General features: G+C 53.2%; 2 long non-coding RNA genes across 3 annotated transcripts; one reads left to right on the forward strand and one right to left on the reverse strand.

Annotated features, from left to right (window-relative positions):
* Positions 1 to 171: 171 nt before the first annotated feature.
* On the reverse strand, positions 172 to 3,735 carry LOC142031246 (uncharacterized). 2 transcript variants are annotated; one of them, XR_012650474.1, is made up of 3 exons: positions 3,695 to 3,735; positions 2,439 to 2,744; positions 172 to 307 (listed from the first exon to the last, which is right to left on the reverse strand). It is a non-coding gene; the product is annotated as an uncharacterized LOC142031246 (long non-coding RNA). The 2 variants fall into 2 exon arrangements; XR_012650475.1 differs by having other exon boundaries at positions 181 to 307; positions 2,368 to 2,744.
* LOC142031243 (uncharacterized) lies at positions 2,665 to 23,921 on the forward strand. Its single transcript, XR_012650473.1, has 2 exons — positions 2,665 to 3,028; positions 23,316 to 23,921. It is a non-coding gene; the product is annotated as an uncharacterized LOC142031243 (long non-coding RNA).
* Positions 23,922 to 25,409: the final 1,488 nt, after the last annotated feature.

Below are 25,409 nucleotides of genomic sequence, written 5' to 3' on the forward strand. Positions count from 1 at the left end.
GCTATTAGAGACATCTGGGAATGATTAGAGCCCTCCCTCCCCCGGCTCTGCTCCCTCTATCTTGCAGCGAGGAGCTAGAGACATGTTGACGTCAGATCAGACGGCTAGGAGCCATCCTGCTCTCCACTTGGGTGTAATCACGGCGGCGCTTTCCAAGCTCCAGCCCGGGCCGCGGCCGCCAGCTGGGATGCGGGTGCGGCGGGACGCGGGGCTCCCGCCCCCGGGGCTCCTCGGCACAGCTCGATTTTGAGCCCCCGGAGGCTCCGGCTCTTCTGGAGTTTGCCGCCGAAGTTGTTTGTTTATTTGTCTGTTTGGGATTTTGAGAAAGCAAAAGGCGTGCATTCCGCGGGCGGTGCTTCCCCCCCCCCTCCGCGCCTCCGCTCCCGCCCAGCCCCCGGCCCAGCGCTTGCTTTATCTCAGCCCGATTTCTGCCGGCGCATTCGCTCACAGCTCTGTCTTCCAAAATAAATACCGAGCCAGGCAGATTTCCACCTTATGTCTTGGCAGGGAGAAATTAGCCAAGCAAAGTGCAACGCTTACGCGCGGGCAATCGCCGGCGCGCTGACACCCCGCTATCCAAAGTGGTAGTCAGGTTTACAACCAGGCGGGAGAGCTGGAGGCTGCAGTAAAACAAGACGATTCCCTGCCCAAACGGCAGTGCTGCTGGCGAGGAGATGGCTTTGCACCTGCTATTAAATCCTAATGAATCGCCTCTAATTGAGAGCTGGGGCTGGCTGACGGTAACGCTCGACAGCCAGCATGGTAGCCCCGGCTCAGCGGGACCCAACACTGCGTTTGCCACGCTTACTTTCACAAACTTTTTACTCTATGATTTTGTACGCTTCGTACCACTGGTTTGGGTTTTGGTGGGTTTTCTTTTTTTTTTTTTTCCCCCAGGAGATAAAAAATAATAATTGAATAAATACAACTTGAGCCTCCTCCGGCTGTTCGCAAAGTCTTGGACGGCTGACACTTGTCCAGCTGTACGTTACAATCAGTGCTGCTACCAGGAAAGGGGGGTGGATGAGAAAGCAGTTGATCTCGTCTCCAGAGGAAAGAGATAATGTTAGACTATTTGTATGAAGGATTAAATTCTCGGGGTAAAATACGCTTGCCAGGAGGGGAAAAAAAAAAAAGCCTCGCCTAAAAATAAATAAAAAAATACGCTTCCACTTCTTTGTTCCAGCAGAATACAATAAAATAAACCCTCTAAGATACCGCAACGCTCCGCTGTGTCTATCTGTAATCTCGAAAGGAAAAGGAACATTTCCTTTCTGAATCAGTGCAAACGGTATGCTGTGAGCTCGGCTTCCCACCACAGCCACCAACCCCAGGGCTCGGGAGGGTGGGGGTGGGGGGTGAAGCGAAGGAAAATAAAAGGAAGTAAAAGTAAAGGGAGAAAAAAAATATCACCCCGTGAAACAAACCCGAACCGAAAAAAATCCCAGTAAGTCCCATTGCTGGGCTTTACGGGAGCCCCCTGACCGGTGACGGCTCTTCTGCAGGGCTGAGGTTGTCCCCCCGGCACCTCTCCCCGGGGGGGAGCCCCTGGCCCTCAGGCTGCAGCCTCCGGGTCGGCCGGGCCCCGGCGCGGAGAGGGCCGGGTCCTGCGGGCCCCCCTGGGGAGGGCGCAGGGGTCTGTGAGCCCGGGGGCTACGTACGGCTGGAGCCCGGAGCGGGGCTCTGGGAACAGCAGTAATGTATTAGGGAAACAATGGGGCTCGGCGCGCCCGCTTCTCGGAGCCGTTTATTTGCTAACCGTGAGGGCCGTTCAAAGCAGGAACGAGCCCCTGCGTTGCCCAAAGTACTCGGGAGAAAAATGTAAAATTATATTTTAATGTATAGCAGTAGAGTCGTTTTCCCGGCCACGTATATTGAACAAACATGTGGGGATAATAGAGAGGACGATTCTCCTATAGGGGTCCCTATTTGCATGCCATATGTGGCCATAGGCTGAAACAGCTGCGTATAATGAACTTTTAAAAAAGCCAAAGAGGCATGCCAGCCCATAGCAGCTTTCTAAAACCGGCCTAAAAGACAATGAAACGTCCTGCCAGAAAATACAGGAGGCGGAAGAGATTAAAATAATAATAATAATAATTAATAATAATATTAGCTTCCCCACCCCAGCCAAGCCTGAAGCCTCCGCAGGTTTGCTGGGAGCCCTGCCCGAAGGAGGACGCCGGCAGCTGGGGTGGGTTGCGGGGGTCCGTGGGCGCCCGGGGGTCGGGCAGCGGCGCGGGGGGGGGGGGTCGGGGGGGGCTTGGGGGCACTGGGGCGGGCTGGCAGGGCCGAGCCGAGCCGCACGGCCCGGCCTTGACTGCCTCGCTCCCAAATCTGGTTTTCATAGAGCCGCGCAGTAATTACCTAAAGCCATAACTGTCTCCGAAATTATTCATTAAAGTAATTCTCGGGGATCTCGCGGCGCTCGCGCTTACATTTATGGCCTTTGCGCCATCCGAGCGTGACATCGCCTCTCGCCCTGCTTCCTCGGCGGCCGTGTGTTTAACATTGCGGAGGGGAAGGGGGGGCGGGGGGGGACTGGGCTCTCTTGCCTTCCCCTCGGTGTGCTCGTTTGCCGGGGGTTCAGGTTGCCTTCCCCCTTTTGGCGAAGGAGAGCGATGCAGCCCGGCAGACACCTTGGGAGCGAGGAGGGTATTTTGGGGAGTTGCAGTGTTGTGCGGAAGATCATGTCTGTGCCCTGTGGTGCTGTCAGCGGTGACAGATCCCAGATGCAGCCGCTACTGTATGGCAGATTGAGTTTCTCAGCAGAAAACCGTCTCCCTCCCTCCCAAACGTCTTCAAAAACCTTCTCCAGATACTGCGGGTCACTTCGGCTCAAACGGCGAGAGAAAGGGGGGGGGGGAGGCTTTCCCTCTCCCCCTCCCTCTCCGTTCCTCCCGCCGGATCTCTCGGGGGTGCGGGGGGGGGCCGTGAAGGGGCCCTTCCTCACCCGGGGGGCCCAGGCCTCCCCTCTCGCTCCCGGCCCGCTGCGAGCACGCCGCCGAGCACGGGGAGCCTCGTCCAGGTAAGCAAGGGGCGGCGGCGAGCGGGGCCGGGGCCGGGGCCGGGGCCGGGGTGGTCCCCGGAGCCCGTCCCCCCTCCCTCGGTCGGGTCTCGCTGCCCGCCGGGGGCGACCGGGGGGGAGGGGTTGCCCGGAGTTGGACGGCGAGGGGGGTCCCCCCACCCCAGGCAAGACGGGGGGGGATGTCGGGGGGACGAGGTGGGACCCCCCTGCCTTGCCCCGCCGGCCGCGGCGGGAGGCAGCAGTCGGGAGCCGGGTCCGCCCAAAGCCCCCCGCCCGGCGGGGCTCGGGCTCCCGGGAGAGGTAACGGAGCGGGGGGTGAATTCGGGGGCTTTACGGGGAAACGGGGGATGGGAGGGAGAGCGGGATGAGGAAGGGAAGGGCAGCAGGCGGGCGCTGGGCGCAGACCCCGCCGGGAGCGGGGAGGACCCGGGGGCACCGCTTCCATCACCGGCACCGGCGGCCGCCGCCCCGGGAAGCGGCGGAGGTCGGGAGCCCCCCCGTCTTCCCCCCCATCCCCGACTTTTTCTCACCGCTGCCAGTAAACGGCAAGAAGCACGGAGCTTAACAGCGCCGGGAAACTCAGCCCCCTCTTCGGGACATACATCATCTATCAGCCCTGCCGCCCCCCCCCCCCACCTCCGGAAAATATTCGCGCCCCCCGAGTACCGAAATCAGAGGCCAAGGGGCTGGGGTGTCTCCTCGTGGAGCCCTTCTGTCCCCTCGGCGCAAGTGGGTGATGCTTCAGGGTTTGTTGGGGGCTGTGGCCGTGGTGCCCTCTCCTCCCCACCTTAGGGGAGCAACGCACATGCGGAGACTGGCACCAGCGAGCTCTCCCGCCCGCGGATGAGCCCCCCAAATATTTAGCACGGCCGCGAGGGAGGCTTGCTGCTCCCGACGGGCGATTTGGCGTGACAGCCCTGGGGCCGGGGTGACCCCCGTGTGGAGCGCCCCGGACCTCGTCCCCCGTCACTTTCCTCTGGCTGGAAACAACCTGATTTCCCTCATGCCTCTTGCAAAGGGTTCCTAACAACCCCGCTCTCGGTCTTTCCTTCCCCAGATGAATTGAAAGGCTTTAATTCAACCGCTCGCCCAGCCCCCTCCCCTCTCTCTCTTTCTCTCTCTCTCTTTTTTTTTTTTTTTAAAAAAAAGCTCTTGCCTTTAGCAGAAGTATAATTGTGACCCTGCCTGATCCACAGAGCCTCCTGTTGGGAGCAGTTAGCTGTGGTTGCATTAGGCCAAAGGACCTCCCAAGTGGCGGTGGCCTGGGTGTCATAGGAAGGGACTCTGCACATTGTCCATTCTTTCTCATCAAAGTCCCAGGCACCGTGGAGCCAACAGTTTGGTGGAGCAGGAAAATAGTAAACAAGCCTTCCCCCTCCCTTCCCAATCCGGCAGTCCCGCGATCTTCCTCGGACACAGAAAAGGGAACAAACTTTTTCATAACTTTAGCTCTACGGTGTGATTTACATTTCCGGCTGCTCTGTCAGAGGGCCAGTAATTTACAGCCTGATAAAAAACGCTTTTACAACACCAGAACATGTTCAAGTGGTGTCTTACTATGCAAAAAGATTTTAAAAGAGGACACACGCAAGAAAAAAAGCTCATTTCTCTGCCTTTCTTCCCCCCCCCCCCCCCCCCGTGGCTTTCTGCAGAGACGAATGGGTTGAGATTGTAGGGTAGGAAAAAGGAAAAAAAAGTAGGCACAGGCTGAAGAAAACGGGGATGAAATCAATCCCGGGCTTTTGTTTATATGGTGTATATGTCCACGTTTCTCCTATTGCTCCAAGGCTTTTGCTTAATGGATACTTCCATTTTCGTGCTCTCGGGCCAAGTCCTGCTTGTCTTGCCCCAGGGAATGCTTTCATTTGGGCATGGATCTATTGTGTTTAAACAATTTCTTTTCTTCCATAACTCATTTCTTCTCCGGAGTCTAAAATCGAGTAGGTCTGGTAGCGTTTATGAAAGGGGAAGCATCTTTTATTCAGTTCTAATTTCTCTAATCTGATATGGAAAGCTTGTCCAAATACCGCGGTAATAGCGTTATCCCTTTTTGAGGAGCATCCAGTTTGTTCCAGTCAGGCTCCTCCACCGGGGCAGGGCAGGACGGCTCTGGAAGCTAATGTGCAACATCCCTGTCCTGGTAGAGACGATAAAGTTTAGTAAATTACAAATATGTGAATTTGGCAAACGGTTAAGGATTAAAATGATCAAACGATTAAAAAAAAAAAAGGCAATGAATAAACCACATGTAGCAGTTGCCGCTTTCATGACTTTGGTAATTATTTACACCTGAATTACAGTTTACTCTAGCCACGGTTTCAAAAGTAAACCTTTAAAGAATTTAATTATTTCCAGTTTTCGGCGATAGAGATGAAAAAAAAAAAAAAAAAAGTGTAGGTTAGGGAAAAAATGCTGTCTCCCGAGCTCTCATAAAAGGCTTTACGTGCGTTTCCACCCGAAGATACCAGCAGCCCCTCCGCGTCCCCCGCCCCCTCCCCGGCACACATGGGCGCGCACCGTCATCTGGGCGCGCAGTTACGGCCTAATGAGAGGGTGCGGAGGGGGCTCACATGGGACCAGCCCGCTGCATATATGTATAGATATGTATATATACGTATGTATGCCTGTGTGTGCGTGTGTTCAGTCGAGGCACAATGCTGAAGCATGTGTGGATGGACTCCCCGGCTCCTTCCTTCAGCTCTATAATAGCTCTGTTATTTTTACTAAACGATCAGGATGGCTCTACGTGACCCCTCGTCATTTAAAACCATTTTCTATCATTGCACGTGTGCCGGGGGGGCGGGGGGGGGGGGAATCGACAAGTCATTGAGAATAACCGGGAAAGCCTGTGATGTATAGCACGTTTTATCTTTATTTAGGCAACATGTCGTTCGTAGGATGGCCTGGGTTTCCATGCGCGGTAGGGGCACGAAGCGCATCCATCCTCCCAGGGAGAAACAGGCAGGCTCGGGGAGCTCCTGCGGCTGGAGGGAGGCAGGGCAACCTCTCCTTCCCCTTCTGCCATTTTCTGCGTGTGAATTAGGCACTTTCGGGGGGAGGGGGGGGAGAAAAGAAAAAAAAAAAAGAAGGAGAAAAGCAAAAAAAAGTGGTTCGCCGTTGCCGGAGCTCCGCGGCCGCGCTGGCCGGGGCGTGTGCGGCGGGCCCGGGGCAGCCCCCCGGGGGCTGGGACCCCCCGTCCCCGCCGGAGCCCGCCTTGCTGTGGGCACTGCAGTGCTCGCAGCTTGCGGGTCACTTTCACTATTTCATTGCTGCCTCTCCGTAAATTCACCTCCCAGCGCCCGCGTCGGGGCGACATTGGCATCCTTCCCGCAGCCGCGCAGCATCCCCGCCTGCGCTGTATCCCGGGGCCGGGCTGGGGTTTAAAGGGCTCGGAAACGGGCAGTTTGCCTTTGGGAAACCGGCGCAGGCTTGACTCCGGTGGGTGTCCCGGGGGGGCAAAGGGAGGAGAGAGACAAGCCGTGGTTTGGTTTGGAGCGCAGCCTTCGGCGGGCGGGGGTGTGCTCCCTCCCTGTGCACCGCGGCCGGGCAGGGGGTGCCGGGCTGCGCCCTGGCGGGAGCTCCGCGCATCCTCCGCGCATCCTCTGCGCATCCCCCGCGCATCCCGCGGCGGGGGGAGGCGGTGGCCGGGGAGCCCGGGTCCGGCCGCCGCGGACTCCCTTCACTCTGCCCAGCCGGTGCCTGGCGCGGCGGGCGTCTGCACTCGCCGAGCGGGGGGCGGGGGGGTGCCAAGGAAAAGAAAAGGAAAAAATATCCCCAGACACATTTTTTGAAACTTTCTGGAGCTTCCCTAAAGCAGCCAACAACCCCAAATGGCTAGACCTGTGAGGGTTTTATACGCACCCCCTTTCCGTGACCCAGAGGAACACGCTGCTCGTGCGTTAGGAACTAGCTATAGGAAAAATATCATAGGTATATATATATTGGGGGGGGGGGGGCATGGATAAAAGAGCTTTGCATCGCCTCGGGTTGAGGGCTCAGTCCTCAGGATTTTTTTTGGTGGGTGCCTCCCACTCCGTAAAACATCTGTTAGAAGTGATGATCCCTGCCGGACAACGAGCTCGGAGGTTTTTTGTTCCCCCCCCTCCCTGCCTTGGCTGAGGGAAGGGAATATCTCGCTGGATACAGGGAGGCGAGGAGGCACATAAACTAACTGCAACTCATTTTTTAGACGTAAATCACCTCAAGCATGTGCTTAGTCATACTTTTTTATTTTTGATGGCCAATCATCGTAATAGATGTCAATACTGCTGTGTTTATTACATCATGTGTAACGCCATTACTCGCGCGTCTTTCTTATTTTTGAAAACAAAGGTATTTCTGACGTGTCCAGCCCTAAGAAGACATACGCTAACCTAAGATTAAGAGTACAGCTTATTAAAGACGGGCAGCGATAGTTCCCACTGCAGCGTCTCGTTACAAGCGACAAGAAAATAGAGATTGAAACATGATAAGGTCATATAATATACTCTGACTGAGTCTGAGCTGTATAAGCATAGAAGGTGTTTAAAACTTAAACATTTCTCTGTTATTTCTTTCGCACACATATGGTTTAAAATAGACAAAGTCGTCATTTTATTTAATTGTACATTGTATATAGAGACATATATATAACCCCCCCCGAAGAGAGCTCTGACACCTGTTGTAAGCTCCAAAACAGGATTTCACACTGTAAATGCTTTCTGCGTTGTTGCTTTTTTTTCTTTTTTTTTAAATGATAAACACTCTTCTCAGACAAAATAGCTACAGGAAAACTTTACTAAGTAAACGTCCTACGAAAATATCCTCGAAGTTCAATTAATCTTCGGTTGGGACGAAAAACCGATCGGATTCGCCCCATGTTTCCCAAGCTGGACACCTCCGAGGAGACCTCTGGCAATCTTTTCGCTATTTTATTAAATTATGTGGAGGCTCCTTTACTGAATTTGCTTGGGTTTATTTTTTACTTGCTGAGCAGCGGGACGAAAAGCGTGGTAAAATTAAAAGGGCTTGCAGGGAGAGTCAGAAAAAAAAATTTCTCGTTTCCCCCTTCGCCGAAGCAAAGACTATTTGGGGACCCTTTCCCGGGGTTATCTGCATCCAGCCCACCGAGTGCCCGCCTGCCGCTCAGCAGGGCTGCCCGGGCAGCCAGGAGCGCACCCGGTACCCGCGGAGCCTCCGCGCATCTCCCGAACGCCGGGACGGCGCAACCCCCCCATCCCCTTCCCCCCCCCAGGCACCAGCCGGCAGCGCGTAATGGAGGGGGGCCGAAGCCGCCGTAATTGTTTTCCCTGCAGATGTTGTCCTGGTATTTAAAGGACTAAATCCCAACTTCCAGGCACACAGCTGGGGTATGTTGTATCCTATCAATTTATAACAAGGAGGCATTCTGGAAAGACTCGTAAGGATATTTATTTTAAAATGTGTGCTGAAAAGATATATGCCGGGGGGAGGGGGGACAGGGTTGGGCGTCTCGAGTTTTGTTTCTAAGCCAAAATGGCACAGTTCGAGTTGTGAACAAATGGTTTCCAGAGAATAGTTCTTTTCTCTTTCTTTTCCCCGCAAAAAGTTTGTTTGAAGTTCCCGGGCTTTTAAATGTTAAATAATATTAGTACCAAAAAGAATTCTTCGGGGCTTCTTGTTTTAATTTTGAAGAGCTGGCATGTGTGCTTGCTTGCTTGCTTGCTTTTTCTTCTTTCTTGTCTTTCTTTCTTTCTTTCTCTCTTTCTCTCTTCCTCTAGCTCTCTCTTTCTTTCTTCCTCTAGCTCTCTCTTTCTTTCTTTTTCTCCTTCTCTTTCTTTCTCTCTTCCTCTCTCCGTCTTTCTTACACTCTCTTCTTTTCTCTCTCTCTCTCTGTCCCTTTCTTGTTATTGGAAACTCAATCTTTCAAACGGACTGTGTTCGGGGTATTTAAAAGAAATAAATAACCCAATAAATAAAGCAGGCTCCTGTTATGACAAGTTCCAAGCCAGAGCAACAATTTACGAGTTAAAAAAGCCCTTGAGGGGGAAAAAAAAAAAAAAAAAAAGAAGAAAAAAAAAGAGCAAAAGGGTTTAATAACAGAAACGCTGTCAGTTGCGGAGGTGTGGGGCAGCGGCGCAGGGCGCACCTCTCCCCCAGCCCCACCGCGGCGGAGCTGCCGGTGCCTCGGGCACCCGGGGGGACGGGGCGGGCGCCGCTCCAGGGAAGGAGGGCTTGCGGGATCAGCCCGCAGCGCAGGGTTTATCACCGGCAAACCCTCTGCAGAGCCGGCAGCACCGGGGACGGGCAGCTCGGCAGGGCGCTGCGGTTGCCTCCCCGCCGCTTTTCTTTCTTTCATCGCTGCCAGCGTGTTAAAACGATTGCGAAAATAGCGAGGGGATCGCGTCAGCTTTCTGTGAGGGCTGGACGCTTCCTGGCCACCTTCAACCGGGAGTCATCCCGGCTCCGGAGGATGCGCCCGCGGCTCCTGCACGCCCGCCCCGTCGCTGCTGCCTGGGGCGGGCAGCGGCGGGGGCCCGGGGCCGGTCTCTGCCCGGAGCCCTCCCTCCCCCGGCCGGCAGCTCTAATCGTGCGGCCAGCGTGCAAACAACGCCATCCCGCCGTCTCTGGGCGGATTTTTCTCCAGAAATCGAGAGGGGAAAAAAAAGAAAAAAAAAAAAAAAGAGGTGTTGGTAGGGGAATTGTGGAGAGTCAAAGTTTGGAGACGGTTTTGTTCCTCTGCGGGTCCTGGGAGGGGTTTAACTCCGGCTGCGGGGGGGGCGACCCCCAGCCGGGAGCGAAGCGGCGCTGCCTCCCCGGGGAGGGCCGGGGGGAGGCCCAGCCACCCCCCCGGGGAGCCGCGCTGGCAGCGGTCCCCCCCCGGCCGGCGGGAGCCCCCCGCTCCCCTAATCGCTTGCATGTGCTTGCGCCCCGAGCAGCCCCGCTCCGAGCTGTGGCAAATACCGTAACAACTCGCGTGTCGTAAATTACGGAGACCTCACCCTGGCAGGGAGATGCCGGGGAGGCGTCCGGTTTGTCTGCAGCTCTGGAAGGCACGGGAGGAACCGGGCTTGCTGCTTCCCTGGTTTCCCTTTCCCCCGTCTCCCCCTTCAGCCGCCTCCTCCACGGAGGGTGATATCGCAGTGACTCACTGACACGTTTCGGTGGAAGGGAGGCTTTTTTTCTTCACCCCCCCCCTCCTTTTTCTTTTTTTTTTTTTCTTTCCTTTTTAAGCTGTTAACTCCCGTTTATGATCGAAATGTTACTCTGTGCGTTTTGTTTCGTTCTGGCTGCCATTGGTTGGCCTGGGTTTAATCAGAGGGAAAAAATGCTCGCCACAAATGTAGCTATTGTTTGGCTGGAGAGACGGGGACCGGAGGAGGAAAGCAGAGAGGACGGGGGACCGTGGGTGACAGCGACGGTGGGACCAGCCCTCCCTCTCCCGGAGTTCTAGTTCTGCGCTCAGCCCTTCCCAAAACAGAGCTGCCCCTTTCCCCAACCTGCCTGCAGCGGTATGCAGGGGAGCCGGGGGCATGTTATCTCAGGAACATAATACTAATAAATGTGCTCATATGTTGGACATTCCCCTTGCCTGTTTTATAGGGTTTCGCTGGTGGTGCTTAATGGGCTGGGTCACCGGGACTGATGCTAGCGAGGTTATTAGGATTAAGTAACCTAATGAATCGTATGGCCATTAGCGGGCTTTGAAAGAAGGTAGTTTTCCCTGTAACCTGGTCTTCTGCCTCTTAACACGGGCAATTATTTTTAACTGTCCCTCAGTCACAGGTCGGAAGGGGGGGGACACGTTTTTTGGTTTGTTTGTTTGAAACCACTCTCTGATGCTCAGAAATTGATTTATTCACAGGAGGAGCCTGTCTTTTTATCTCGGGGTTCCTCGGAACCGCAGGGCGAGCCAGACGCCGCGGCCGCTCCCGCCCTGCCCGGCCGAAGGCAGCGCAGCGGCCGGCGGAGGAGCCGCCGTCGGTGCCTGTCCCCGCCGCCGGCCACGGCCACGGCCACCGCCACCGCTCGGGGCGCGGCTCCGTGAGTCCTCCAGGAGGATTTATTTTTTTTTTCCCCAGCGGATGGTTTTTCCCCTTTGTGCCTTTTGCCCAAGCCAGGTAAGCGGCGCGATGCTCGGTTCCCTCTCCAGGGGCTCGCCCCGCACCCCCTCCCGGGGACCCCTTGGAGCCTCCCTTCCTGGCGGCCCGGGCCGGGGGGGGGACGGGCAGGGGCAGGCGGGCGGCACCGGAGGCTGCGGCAGCGCGGGAGGGGCGGGCAGCCAGCGGCTTCTCCGCTCTCCCCGGGGCAGCCGCGCTCGGGGGGAGCGCAGGTTGACAGGAGCGGGCTCTTGCGCCATCCACCGTCTTCTCTGGCGGGGAGAAACCAAACCTTTTTTTGTTGTTTGGTTTAGGGTTGGTTTTTTTTTTTTTTTTTTTTTGGCACCGGGCTTTAAGATTACGCCGCGGAGGATTGTTTTGCAAACCTCGTTGTTTGCCCCCCCCATCCCCGGGGGAAGGGAGAGTCTGAACGTAGCCACAAGTTACGGGGCCGTAATGGTCACTCGGGGAGTGACCGTGCCAGCGGTGCGAATCTCTGCTTTAATTAGAACAAGTGTTAACGGCAGATTAAATTCGATCAGATCTGAAATATTTGTCCCGTCTTGATTTTTCGGACCGTTCATACTGAAAAAAAACCAACGCCCAAACGGGTGTACTGGGAAAAAACCCCACCCCAAAACCCCCCAAAACCAACCGGCAAGAGGGTGTTGGGAGAAGAGGAGAAGAGACCTGCGGCTTTCGGCCGGGCGCCTCCGGGAGCTCGGCGGTGCCTGCGCCGCTCAGCCGGCGGCGGCGGCGGGGCCGGGAGGGGGTCCCCGGGAAGGACACAGGGCTGTGGGGCCGCGGCGGCTGGAGGCAGAGGCAAGGCCCAGCCTCCACACCCGGAGCAAAAGAAGCCGGGAAGTCCCTCCGGCAGGACTGTCACCGAGCGGCACCTCCCGCGCCCCGCGACGTGGCGCTGGCAGGGGGACAGGGGCGAGCGGACCGGTGGCAAAACGCGATGCCCCGTTTTCCAGCTCTAAAAGCTCACGGTCGAGCACCTGCCAGGCTGCCTGACCCACGGCTGCCGGGAAAGGGGCTGCCCCTCTGGGGGCCCGGCGGCGGGAGCAGCGCAAGGTGTCCGCCTGTAGAGGGGAGGAAAGCTCCAGCCCGCCTGACTTGGAAAGGATCCACTTTCCCACAGCTTTTTCAATCCCCAATACTTTTCACACCCTGTTAGGAGTTAATACCGCCGAAACCGCTAAACGCTTCCATGCCTAAAGGTACGCCCCACCGGGGGCTGCGCCTGCCGGCCCCCGGGGCAGGCCGGGCGGCAGCGGCGGGGATCGCCGCCAGCCCCGCGGAAAGGGCTCCTTTCCCTGCTGGAAATTCCTCGGATGCTTCGTGCTTAGGCTAACGCGTCGGGCCTGCTTTCTTTGCAAGGGCTTCGGAGGGCAGGGGAGGGGAAGGATTCCCGGGATACCTTTTGAGGAAGAGCTGGGGGATACTGCCAGAGCCGCTCCAGCTCCCTGGGTAATATTTCAGATGCCGCTCCCTCGGCGTGGAGAGCCGGCTCGGGGTCAGCTCTGCGGTCCGGGCTCTGCAGCCAGCATCTCCGGGCGGCAGAGAAGGGTCCCGGGGTGGGGGTGGGGGGTGTCAACGGCAGGCTAGATCTTGCCTGTAGCGGGCAGATTTTTTTTTTTTTTTTTTTCCGGGGCTGGGGGATGTTTTCCGCGTCTGTGGTTGAGCCTCGCACCTTTCAGCCGCCTCCCGCCCGTCGTGGTCGCCGGCAGCCGGTACCGCTCCGGCCCGGCCCCGCCCTGCCCGGGCGCCGGTGTCCCTGCAGCCGGCCGGGGCAAGCAGCCGCTCCGCTCCGGCAGAGCAAAAATGCAGCCAGGCCGGGAGCCGACCTCGCCTCTGATGTGTCCCCGGCCTCACCACTCACTCCGCAGGGCCAAGGGCGGGGAGAGCACCGCTCTGTCCCTACGCTCACGGGGACGGTGCGGTAACCGAACCCACGCCGCAGGGAAGAGCCGACCGGGGGAGCATTTCCCGTCCTTGTTCCCCACTGAAGTAATCGCCGGGAAATTCCGCGTGACATTTCTTGCCACCCCTTTCCAAACCTGCAAACGCCGTCCCCAGCAAGACCGACCGACTGGGATCTCCCCAGCTCGCCGCAAGGGCACTCGTCTCCGAGAAGCACAAAATTCATCCAGAAGGCCTGATCCTGCAGTGCCTGACGGGCAGGCCAGCTGTGCCCAGCCTTCGAGGCAGTGGGACTTGTAGGTTGGCATTCAGAGCCTCAAGGGTTTTGTTCGGCTGGTTTGGCCCCCCAAACCAAGGAACTTGTCCCCGCGGAAAGCGAGCGCATCTCTGGAGCCCAGCTCTGCCGTGCTCCCCTCCAGCCCTCCGGACACAGGGATGCGTCTCTACTCGCACCCCTCAGCTCCCCAGCAGCCCTGCTGTTGCGATAACTCCGGGGAAGGCCGGAACACCAGTTCGGTGGGCACTAAGTGTGCGGGATGTACCTTTAGGCACAACGTCCCCAGCCCTCCTCCCCCCCCCCCGCCCCGGTGAGCGCTCTTAGCCATGTAAACGTTGCAGCACCCCTCAGCTCCGCGTTCGCTCTCCGTTCAAAACCTTTAAAACCTTGTGGCGGGAAAGGGAAATCCATCAGTAATAGGCACTTGCCGGGATGCTCTATTGCCTTGATTTGGCTTTTCCCATCGCCGCCGGGAAACCGCACGGGGAGAAACCGCGGGTGCGGTGCCAGGAGGGCTCCCGAGGATCAGGCTGCGCACATCTCCGAGAGCGGCCGGTTCCCAGACGGGGGGACGCAGAGATTTCCCCGACTGCCCAGAGATTTCCCCGGCTGCCCTGGCCCTGCCCCTGCCCCAGGCACACGCAGCCGCCTCGGGTTACATCCCACGGGCTGTGGTCGGAAAGTGACACGGGGCTTTCTGTGTATGACCAGGGAAGGGGGGACACTTCGGTTGTGTCCGGGCACGAACGTATGGACATCTGTAGCTTTCCATTGAATCTGCAAGACCTCGCGTTGCTTTTTCCCAGCCGGAGCATCAGACCAGAAAAAAAGAAAATAGAAAAAAGAGACTAGAGAAGGAGAACCTCTCCTCTCCCCACCCGCCCGGTGGGAAGAAACCACGGCAGCAGAGGCAACGACCGGGTTCAAACTCCTTCTGCAGCCCAAGGGCTCCCACCCCACAGCGGCTCAGCCCGCCCCTTCTCGCTTTCCCCGACGGCAGGAGCACCCTCCCCGGCGGCAGGAGCACCGCAGGGAGCCCCCCCCCCGCCCGCTGGTCTCCAGCCCCTAGCTCCTCCCCGCGCCCACCCAGCGCCTTGGGGCCGGTGGGGATGCGGCTGCCCCATGCTCGGGGCTCTCGCCCAACCCGGAGGGCGGGTGCCCTCGGGGAGAGGGCCACCTCCTCCCCCACCCTCCCCAGGCTTCAGCAGGACCCTAAACCCTGTCCAAGGTGAGGGCCCCGCGGTGGGGGTGCTACATAAACCAGGCAGAGGCCTTCACTGCTCAGGTGTAACTACAGAGGGTCTCTTCTCCCACCCAGCCGCAGGCCGGAGGCCTGAGGGGAGGTGTAACCCATCCCCTGCCCGACACTGAGCGCATTTCAACGCGGTGATATCATTTATTCATACAGACCCGCAAGTCGAGAGCTAGGAGGATCTTCAGGCAAAGGATGCTCCCGTCAGACGTCAGGTGAGGGTGAGGAGGAGGCAGGGACCCGGGCACTAGAAGGCACCGCAGCAGCGGGCATGGCAGCCGGGTGCCCAAAAGGCGGGCCCTTGCCAACAGCTGTGACCCGCGGAGAGCTGTCACGATGTAACGTCCGTGGAGAGCTGTCACGGCGTAACATCTGCAGCCACGAACTCTGCCTCCCGCGGGGCAGGTGGCACCAGCGAGATGCAGGCGCCCGCATGCCCCAATTCCCCGTTCCCCCCCCCCGCACCGCCGGGCCGCTCCACGCATCCCGCACCCGAGCTCCCTTCCCTTCCCTTCCCTTCCCTTCCCTTCCCTTCCCTTCCCTTCCCTTCCCTTCCCTTCCCTTCCCTTCCCTTCCCTTCCCTTCCCTTCCCTTCCCTTCCCTTCCCTTCCCTTCCCTTCCCTTCCCTTCCCTTCCCTTCCCTTCCCTTCCCTTCCCTTCCCTTCCCTTCCCTTCCCTTCCCTTCCCTTCCCTTCCCTTCCCTTCCCTTCCCTTCCCTTCCCTTCCCTTCCCTTCCCTTCCCTTCCCTTCCCTTCCCTTCCCTTCCCTTCCCTTCCCTTCCCTTCCCTTCCCTTCCCTTCCCTTCCCTTCCCTTCCCTTCCCTTCCCTTCCCTTCCCTTCCCTTCCCTTCCCCAAAACTCGCAGAAAGAGAAAAATACAAAACCCGTGGCGTGCACAAAGGTGGTTTTAAGTGGTTTGGGGCTTTTGTTGTTGTGGGTTTTTTTGGGGGGTGGGGGGAGTACTTTTGGTGTGCTGCCGCCCGGACCGCCGCGGCGCAGGCAGGGTGGGAGCCGCGCTGCCCGAGGGAATGCTCGGGTTTAAAGCCGAATATCGCGCCCTCCCCACAGGTCTGGGAGCAGCAGCGGTGGGAGGAAACCCCCCCTTCACTTCCCAGCCCCCCCGGCCCAGGTGCTTCCGCGGGGGGCGCAGCGGAGCGGCTGCTCCCCGCGTGTGCGCGGCGGGTCTGCGTGGGCTCAGCGCGGCGGGAGGGGGCATCGAGCCTGGCTGGGGACCCCCAGCCAGGGCCGGACGCGGCAAAGCATGTAGGTGCGTGCGTGTGAGTGCGTCTGCATAAATAGCTATACGTATGTGTGTATAAATACATGCACATGTACGATTAATATATGTTAAATTAACACAATCGAATATATTTTATAGTATTTTAGTTACCTTATTAAATAATAGTGAGTTAGTCCCACAGTTTCCATTCGTTTCGTGTGCTTGGAGATCTGCAAGAAATACAGGCTGGGGAATATTTAAATATACACGTTACATATTAAAAATATACAAACATATACAAATATTTTATACTCTCTATATGTAAACACATATCACCATGTATGCAGGAATGCACATGTGAATTTTACTGAAATGCCCCGGTTTGATGATATGGTAGGATGGGACATGTGACGTGGTATGATGCGATGTGCTACAGCGTCCCTTTGGATGTGAAGCTGGCGGCGGGGTCTGCCAGGATCCCCCTCCCAGGGCGGGCAGCTGGGCCCCTCCCGAACCCCCCGTGGGCTCCGGCCGCCGCGGCCCCGGCCCGGCCCGACCCGCCCGGGTCTGGATGCGGCCCGTGGGAAAGGGACGTGATTTTCCCGGCGCTGCTGCCCTGTGCTCGGGCGAGGTGGGGCAGCGAGACATGAGTGCTTTGTCTGATAGCATGGTGTCATCTCCGGCTCTTCCCTGCAGAAATAAGTCTTATTTATCAGAGGAGGCAAGGGGCGCCTGGAGTTACTAGCAGATCTGCCCCCACAGCCCAAGGAAAAAAAAAAAAAAAGTTAGAAGGAGAGAGATCACTGCTGGCAGCAAGCAAACGGGACGAAATGAAGTCCCTTCTCCGTGCACTGTGTGGAGGCGAGGCTGGTTTTCCTTCGTGCTTCTTTTTGCAAACCTTTCCCCAGTGCCTTAAGTCGTGCGATACCAGTTCAAAACTGCTGTTGCAAAATTCGCGGCTTACAGACCAGAGCTGTCAAACACCTCCTTGTGAAAGAACTGGCATTTCCCCGACTTCTTGTCTTTTTTTTTGCTCCTATAACTGCAGGCTGCGGGATACAAGCAACGTGAATAAATGCATCCATCCATCCCTCCTTTAATAATCTCTTCTAAAGTCACCGGATAATATTTCAGAACAGTGACTTCAAACCTGGATCTGTCACTTAGCTAAAAGAAAAAAAAAGAAAAAAAACCCCAAATGCCGCTGCTACCAATAACAACAACGGAAAGGAAAGGGAAGGGAAAGGAAAAGGAAAGGGAAAGGGAAAGGAAAAAGGAAGAGGAAAGGAAAGGAAAGGAAAGGAAAGGAAAAAGAAAATAAAAACCCAATAAAAAGAGAAGAAAAGAAAGGAGAGAAAAGGAGAGAAAAGAAAAAAAGAAAAGAAAAGAAAAGAAAAGAAAAGAAAAGAAAAGAAAAGAAAAGAAAGGAAAAGAAAAGAAAATGAGAAAAAAAAACCAAAAGAAAAGAAGATAAACGAAAAGAAAAGGAAAAAACCAGGAGAGAAAACAAAAGGAGAGAAAAGGAAACAAAAGCAGAGAAAAGCAAAGCAAAGCAAAGGAGAGAAAAGAAAAAAAAGAAGAGAAAAGAAAAGAAAAGAAAAGAAAAGAAAAGAAAAGAAAAGAAAAGAAAAGAAAAGAAAAGAAAAGAAAAGAAAAAAGAAAAAACCCCACCGTTTTGATTATTAATATTTCCCCACCGGTTTCTTGCGCGAAGAGCCGAGAGCGGGCGGAGAGCAAGGCAGAGGGAGCTACCGAGCCCCTGGAGCCAGGGAGCTGCAGGCTGCCGGCCGGGAGTCCGGGGGGTTTAAGCAGCCCTGCCTTCCCGCGGGGGAGGTGGGCACCGCGTTGCAGGGCAGGTACGCCGCCAGGCCGGCTCCCCGCGGGGCACGGCTGCCGGCCCCTCGCTGGGGCAGCGCCCGGGGCAAGCCCTGCGCTGCGCCTGCCGGTAGGGCAGGGATGTCGGTCAGGCCGGGCTTCGGCCGGGCAGGGAGCAACCGCGTTTGCAGCGAGGAAAGCAGAAAGCTCGCTCTTGGTTATTAGCGGGGGGGAAGGGAAAAAAAATGAAAAGAGAAAAAGGAGGAAAAAAAAAAAAAAAGAAAGAAAGAAAAAGAAAAAAAAGAAAGAAAAAAGAAAAAAAAAGAAAGAAAAAGAAAAAAAGAAAAAAGTGAGAAAAAGGGTAAGGAAAAAAGAAATAAGGAAAAAAGGGGGGGAAAAAAGCGAAAAAAGGAAAAAAAAGTCTTGTGTGCTTGGGACTACAGGAGCAGCACTGGGGATGGGGCTGGATCCTCGCCCTGGGATGGACGGTGGCAGCCATCGTCACGGCTTGGTGTGCGGGGCTGGCACCTTCCATCCCAGGGTGAGAATCCGGCCTCACGCCTTCCCATGAACCAAACCCAACATCAAAGAGCACGCGATAGGCAATGTGGAGCGCACATGGGAGGCTCGCAAAGCCTTTTCTGTCAAAACGTGTTTCCTGGCGTTTTTCTGCCCTACCAGACCTAACCCCCCAGCACCCGCACAGGACTGTGGAGAGGCAGCAGGGACCTATAGACTTCTAGAGATGGGCCGTGCATACATACAGCTTCTCAAAGTGAGCCCAGGGAGCCGCTGGTTTCCTTTCTTCCTTCGTGGGATGCAGTGACTTGTGGCAAGTTAATAGCCATTGTCATCCAGGGGTGTTTTTAATTATCTTTTTGGGCCTCTATAGATTTAACTCATCTTCTGCCACTTTGCTGTACAAACTGGGCGTCAATCCAACATCCACTTTCAAACTTAGCCCTTGCAATCAATATCTCACCTGCTTCGCAGCTACCCCACTGGCCAACTTCTAGTTCAGCTGAACACAGTAACTATGCTCACCTCAAGTCCAAGGACTTGATGGATATTCCTCTACCCCTGCTTAGCGACTGTGTGTGAACCCTTGGCATGATCTGCCAGGGTCTGGAGCCACAGCGGGATCCAAGCTGGGTTGTAATGGGAAAGGGAGGAGGATTTCAAGGCTCTGGACTGGTGGGGACTGGAGAGGAGATGGGAAATGAAATTAGACCATTCGGTTGTGCATGAGTATTCAAGAAAAGAGCCTTATAAAGGTTTTAGGTAATAAATTTAAAAAAGTTCTGATTTAGGAGGGAACTGGGGATTTGTAGCACATTTTAACAATGATTTGTTTCTATTTTTTTTTTTGGAAAAATTTTCATTCACACCATGTTGTTTTGAGAAGTTACAAAAAAGAGCAATAGGTTTCTGTGCATCAACTAATATAATGCAGTATACTACAAAAAATGCTACATATTTATACGTGTACTCATTTCTCATTGCCGTAACAAATCTACAGGAAAGCTTAACATTTTTGTAGAGATTCCAGGACACAGCATTTAGAAAGAGTCACTGCAATATGTCATAGTGTCTGTACCTAGGAAACTCCTATTACTTAACTGGGACACAGGTCCAGCTCACAAACATACCAACACCGGGGATTAGGTGGAAATCTGGTGTTTAAATGCAGCCTATCTTTTTCATATCTTCATGTCTTTACCAAGTAACTCCCCCGGCACCAGGGAAGTCTCTGAGATGCCTGAAGTTCTGCTCCGCACATGCACCGAAGCCTTTTGGTCTTGACAGGGCTAAGTGTGTATCTTGCACCTAATCCCATCCAGATTCGCAGACAAAGCATTTCTCCTCCCCGGAGGAGCCGGCTCTGGCAGTGCACATGTAACGTATGCTCACACAAATGGGGTCTGCACAAAACACGGTGGTACCGGAGCACGGTGGGGAAATGCCAGCAGTGAGACGGTGCAGACAGCTCCATTTTGCAGAGTAGGTTGTTAGTCATGCAGGACTTGAGGGAGCTAGTGACGTCCATCTTCTTCATCTCTCTGCTTTAGGGAATTCGCAACCACATCTCCCATCCCTGTGGCGTGTGGCTTACATGATATCAGGCATCAGAAGGACAGGGAGAAGAAATAGTTTTCTTTTCTTTGAAGCTGCGTTAATCTGCATGGCACAATTAATGCTCTGGTCCCTCTTCCCTCCTCCCATCTCCTGTGCCAACACCAGAACAGCTTCTATCCAGACATCGGTATACTGTTACGGGCAGGGGGAAGTAGAAGTTTAACCTCCCTAAGGAACTGAATGAGGTCCCCAGAGCCTCATTTCTAGAAAAACGAATGTATTTTTCATTTTCTGGTTGCAAAGATTTAATTTCCACTGCCACAATGCAGGAAAGGACTAGAAGCCATTCAGCCGGGCAGCCAGGTCCCTGACAGACCTCGGTGGCTCTGAGCTGCTTGCAGGGAAGTGACAGGAGATTTTGTTGCCTTGGGAGAAAGGGTGGGAGGGTTTTTAAGCCTCTGATATGTCTGTCTTGAAGCAGTTAGTGAAGAGGCTTTGGAAAAGGGCTTGTGTGAAGTGGTGATGGACTTTTAGATGCTGAGTAAGGACAGTGAGTGGGTCTGCCCGTGTGGCTGGAAGGCAGGAAACACGTGTCCTCAAAGGCACCAGCACAGGATGACGCTTGTGTGGGGCATTGCTGGCATGAGCTAACTGCAGCTGGAGTCCCCGGGGGGTGCGTGCACGCCAGATGCCTGTCCTTCTCGAGGACAAATCCCGCAGGCTGCGTGCAGCCACCTCCTCCACCACCCACCGATGCTGCCATCCCCTTGGTGGGGCTCCTCGCCCTCCCTTGGTTCCTTGTCTAGAGCTCGCTTTGACCGTAGCATCTGAAAAATTATGTCCTTGAAGTTCAGCCTGGCCTCACGTACAGCCTTTGTGGAACCAAGCCAAACTCATTACAGGTGAGGGGGCCTTTGAACATGCATCTACTTTGCTTAATGTTAAAGAACTTAAAGGCCCAAACCCACGCACCTATTAGTTGCTGAGACTGCTTGAATAAGGAGTAGAGCAGAGGGTCCAAAAAGCACAACTTCTGAGAGATCCGAACCAAGTCTTCCTTCTGTACATGTCAGTATGGCCTGTCAAAGAAATTTATTCCAATATATATTTTAAGATCCCAGGGATGGTGCTGAAGTGGAATACTTAGCTCCTTACGCTGGCAGTCAAACTGACGTTTCCTAGCATTCACACAGCTGATCAATAGGGGAGGTTTTGGGGAGGTACAATTTCTGGTAAAGAAAGGAAGTGCCGAAGTATGGTTCATGTGCCCAAGGCCTTAATCTCCCCCTACCCCACCCCCATAAAATTAACCACATAATTTGTAATCATTCATAACAGTTGGAATTGTCTTGACTTTTAAAAGACTTTTCTCATTAGACAATCCTTTATTCCTTGTAAAGCATATTATTGATCTTAATATGCAGAAAATGCCATAGCTAGCAACTCAGAATGTCTGCGCCATTTTTGCTAAACAATGAGAATTGATGAGGTTTGGCAGGACATTAAAATATTTAACATTATAGCTTTGAGAAGGCTTTTATGTGTCTGTACTAATAGGAAAATCTTTTAACAGGAAAAATGTTTTTCTCTGCTCCACTAAAATCTCCAGTGAGGGCTGATTCTATTTGCATTAAACCCAATGGGAGGTTCGTTACTGACTTCAAAGTCAATTCCAAGAGGAATTCCAGTCTGGAAAATCATGACTAGAAAAAAAAAACCTCAACCTTTTAGTCACATGACTAGTGCCATTTAAATTAGCATTTCATTACACGCCCTGACACTTCAGAAAGCATCTGGGGCTGGGACATTTGGCTTTGCCCAGAGAAGTTGGACATTACCAGCCTGAGCGTGGTGGAGATGCCAACTCCTACACTGTCACGTCATCTGAAGCATGAGATGGACGAGGTGCAGCTCCCAGGGGAGCCACAGGCCTCAGTCACATCCTCTAAGAGCCTACATTTGAGACACTTTTTTTTTTTTTTTTTAATTTTAGCTGCCCAGATCTCTGTTCTCACTATCCAAACCTGACTTGCAGGGCTGAGCTCTGGTACCTTGGCTGATTCTCTGTCTTTACAGCATTATGTGTAGGGTCCAGAGCTTGGGGGAAGTAATAGAGGAGATGGCTGGGTGTTCAAAAACCAGGCCATCGCTATGTAGAGCATTACAAGACCTAAATAGGGTCCCTAAATAGGGAAAGCCTATCTGGTTCGATTCCTTGACTCATCAAGGAATATTTGCCAGCTGGCTAATTTGCCATTTCAGCTGCTTAAGCGCTGTGGCAGAGCCCAAGCAAAATGGGGCCATCATCACCTTAGGGCTGCAAGAACATCTCCAGGCACTCCTCCATCCCGTGAGCCTGAGGTCTGCCTCGGGCTAGTGCCCACCAGCACTGAGCCCTGCAATGTGTTTAAGATGAAGGAGGAAAATTATTTAGGCTAACTAGGCAGCCTAAAAGAAGGTTGTGATGAAAAGGAGATTGTAAAGTTCATGCCTGTCTTCATCTTTCAGTACTGAGCTCATCTGAGGATACTGTGATCCTCTGGGCACCTGGAGCACAAAGGTCCTTCTTGCCTGCATTTCTCTTAAAAGCTCTAAGGGCAGAGCTCAGGGGCCCGCCGAGGCCTCTTGGACCTTTCGTAACATTAAATGAAGGCTGGTACACTTCATTTTAACTAGGGAGCTCATCCCCAAATTTTCCTGAGGTGGGCAATTTAAATATGAGCATCACATCCTTTGTGAAGATCAGATTTGCTTTACCATTCACAGTCTTCCCTTTATCCCCAGAAGGACAGCACCTCTTATAAATGCCAGCAGGAAAAGAACAAAATGTAAAATTGGTATCCTGTAATCATATTTATTCCTGTACACAACAAGCTCAAACGCTGGGATCTTTTAATAGCTTTTTCCATATTGGACTCTTTGTTTGGATGTGGTTTTCCTGATGTATCCTAGTAACATGTTTAGTTAATTTATATTGTGTGTATGTGTAGACAGATATACACACATCCATATGTATGCACACACATAGTCCTCATTAAGTAAGTGTTAAACCTCCCACAGCAGAGTTGGGTTTGGAGGGCAAGAGGGCTGAAAACTAGAAGTCTGTTCCCTTTGCAGAGGGGTACCGCAGAGACTACTCCAAGGAGGCACACACAGCCCCCAGCGGGGATCCGGAGCCCCCGCGCCTCTGGTGTGAAGGTTGCTCTGACGTGTGCAGCCCAGGCAGGATGAAAACCTTTATTTCTCACTGGGAGCGAAGCGCCATGCTCACAAGCGCTCTGGAGGGAGGGGTTCGTCACCCCCCCCCATCCCACACTTGCACGTGCAGAGTCTGGAGCGCTCGGCCAGCCCCTTGGTAGCAGAGGGGTTGCTTGCACGTACGTTGACGGTGTGAGGACCTGATCCTTAAATCGTTAGAGTATCTAGGCTGTTGCAAGACAAACTCCAAACCCGGAAACATTTGGCGGATGATGAAGACAGGAGTGATTCCACATATCGCACAGCAAAACACAAATATAACCTACTTGTCTGGTGTTACAAGACTCTCTCTTGAAGGACTCAATCCTGGCCATGTCTGTCTTCCTGAAAACAAGCGAGAGCTGGCTCCAGGGATACAATATGCACTCCTGGAAAAGCCACACACTCCTTATCCTCTTTTTTTTCCAGGCCCACAAGTGGATTGAATGAGTCCTGCACTGTCGTGTTTACTTAATAGCAAAATTCCCTTTGAGGAGGATTCTGCAGACCTAAGGACCGCGGAGTCAGGACTGGGAGCTAAGGAGAGGACGTGAATAATTTCTTTCATAGCTGGTTTAGAAAAAGCCAGCTGCTTTCTACAGTCGTGCCAAAACTAAGAGGAGATGGTCTGAAGTTAAGAAACACGCGGGATAGTTTTCATACCAAATGTGAAAATGAGAAATTGCTTTAACGTATAGTAACTTGCCATAAAAAACGTGATACGTGTTCCCTTCCACCTTTAAAAGGAGACTTTATAAGCTCTACCATCTTTGATTTGTTAAGGCAACTTTATATTTATTTTTTTAATTCATAAGTTTGTGAGAAAACGTAATGAAATCCTTGATGTTGTTATGATCTCGATTAGCGCTTCATTGTATAAGTATTTGGTATTGAAACATACACTACATATTACACTGTAAAATGCAACTTATTCAATATCTTTTGGAATTAATAGAAAAAAATGACAAGATTGCAAAGATGGTATGAATTTTTATTTTATTTCATTTAATAAAAATGTCACTTGACTGCACAGTCCTTTGCTTTATTTTCTTGCTTATTGTGTATATATTTGAAGAAAAATGTCTGTTGTATATCATCTATCTAGCACTAAAAACTGATGCTGTTATTAATAAGTTACTGAGAAAAATAAACCAGTTTGCACTTTGATTTCTATCATTCCTGGCGAGTGATTCTTCTGGAATAAACATAGCTCTAACACATGTAAACAACACAGGAAATTAATAACAAAATTCTTTGGATTTATTTCAGATGCCACATATACTTTATGTAAATATATGTGGCTTTCAATTTCAATGATTTTCCAGTAAGTAATAAACTTTGCTCATTAACCTCCTCTTAAACTAAACATTTATTACTTTATAAGTGTTATTTCAACTAAATGAAGTGGATGTTCTTGGTAAATTAATGCAACAGATCTGTTCAACCAGAGAAGCAGGATTGCTTCTTTTGAGTTGGGAAAATTCTGAGTTTCTACTGAAACTTCAAGGGAATGAGATGCAGTATAATATGTTGATTTTTGATGCAAAAAATGTTGATAATATCTTTTTAAAATTAACCTACCTTTCCCTCATAAGCTGAGTGGTAAAGCATGTGAAAAATCCCATCAGCTGGATGAAGTTACATATATCTGCTCCACGAACCTTGGGTTAGTAGTTTTTCACAGAACTGGCTTGGTGGGGTTTTTTTCCACTGCCAGTCGTGATTAGTCAATATTTTCCTGGAGTAATGAGTGGGGCACCTTTTCTGGAAACAGAGGTCTTTTTTAAGTGTACAATTTTAAGACTATAAAACCAAAAATATTTTGCATTTTCTGTACCAACAGGAAAAAATACATGTTAAGAAACATTCTGCTCTCGTGATTGTCGTCATACGCATCTGACTTCTAAAAAGTGGTCTGCACTGGCCTCTGTGGGGACTTCAGACCCTTAGAAAACCCACCCCCAGGGGTATAGGTGTGCAGCTCATGATGTGGAAGAGGCCCTGCCACGACGTAAAGGTTTGGTGTGGGTCACAACAGCACCTTTGTTGCCCTTCCTTACCTGAGAACCTAGGAGCAAACCCCTAGGGGACCGTGGGAACCAGCCTCTTCTCAACCCAAACTTCTCGTATTGGGGCCAGGACTGGGAGAAGCCCACTGTGCCACTGCTGCGCGCCCTCGGCTCGCAAGGGTGTTTGGCTGATGTCGGCTCTTTTCCCATGCAAGAGCCAGAAGGAGGCGGGCAGTGGCACGGCGTGGGCATCTCTGCCTTTTTAGGGGGTTGCTCGCACATGCCGGGGCTGCTGGCTCTGAGGCCCGTGGGAGGGATTTCGTTGCTGTGACCATGTCAGATATCAGCGCACAGCTTAGTATTTAACATGAGTGCTAGGCTTCTGGATTTTATCTCTTAATGAGGCACAGGCTATCCTTGGGGGACAGTGAATCATCACATTTCTCAAGTGCGAGCTCGCAACCAGCAGCGCTTATTTTAGGGATTGCGTTGGCCAGGAGTCTGCATGAGGTGA

This window comes from Buteo buteo, chromosome 1 (genome assembly GCF_964188355.1).
Source record: "Buteo buteo chromosome 1, bButBut1.hap1.1, whole genome shotgun sequence".
In the NCBI taxonomy this organism is placed as follows: domain Eukaryota; kingdom Metazoa; phylum Chordata; class Aves; order Accipitriformes; family Accipitridae; genus Buteo; species Buteo buteo.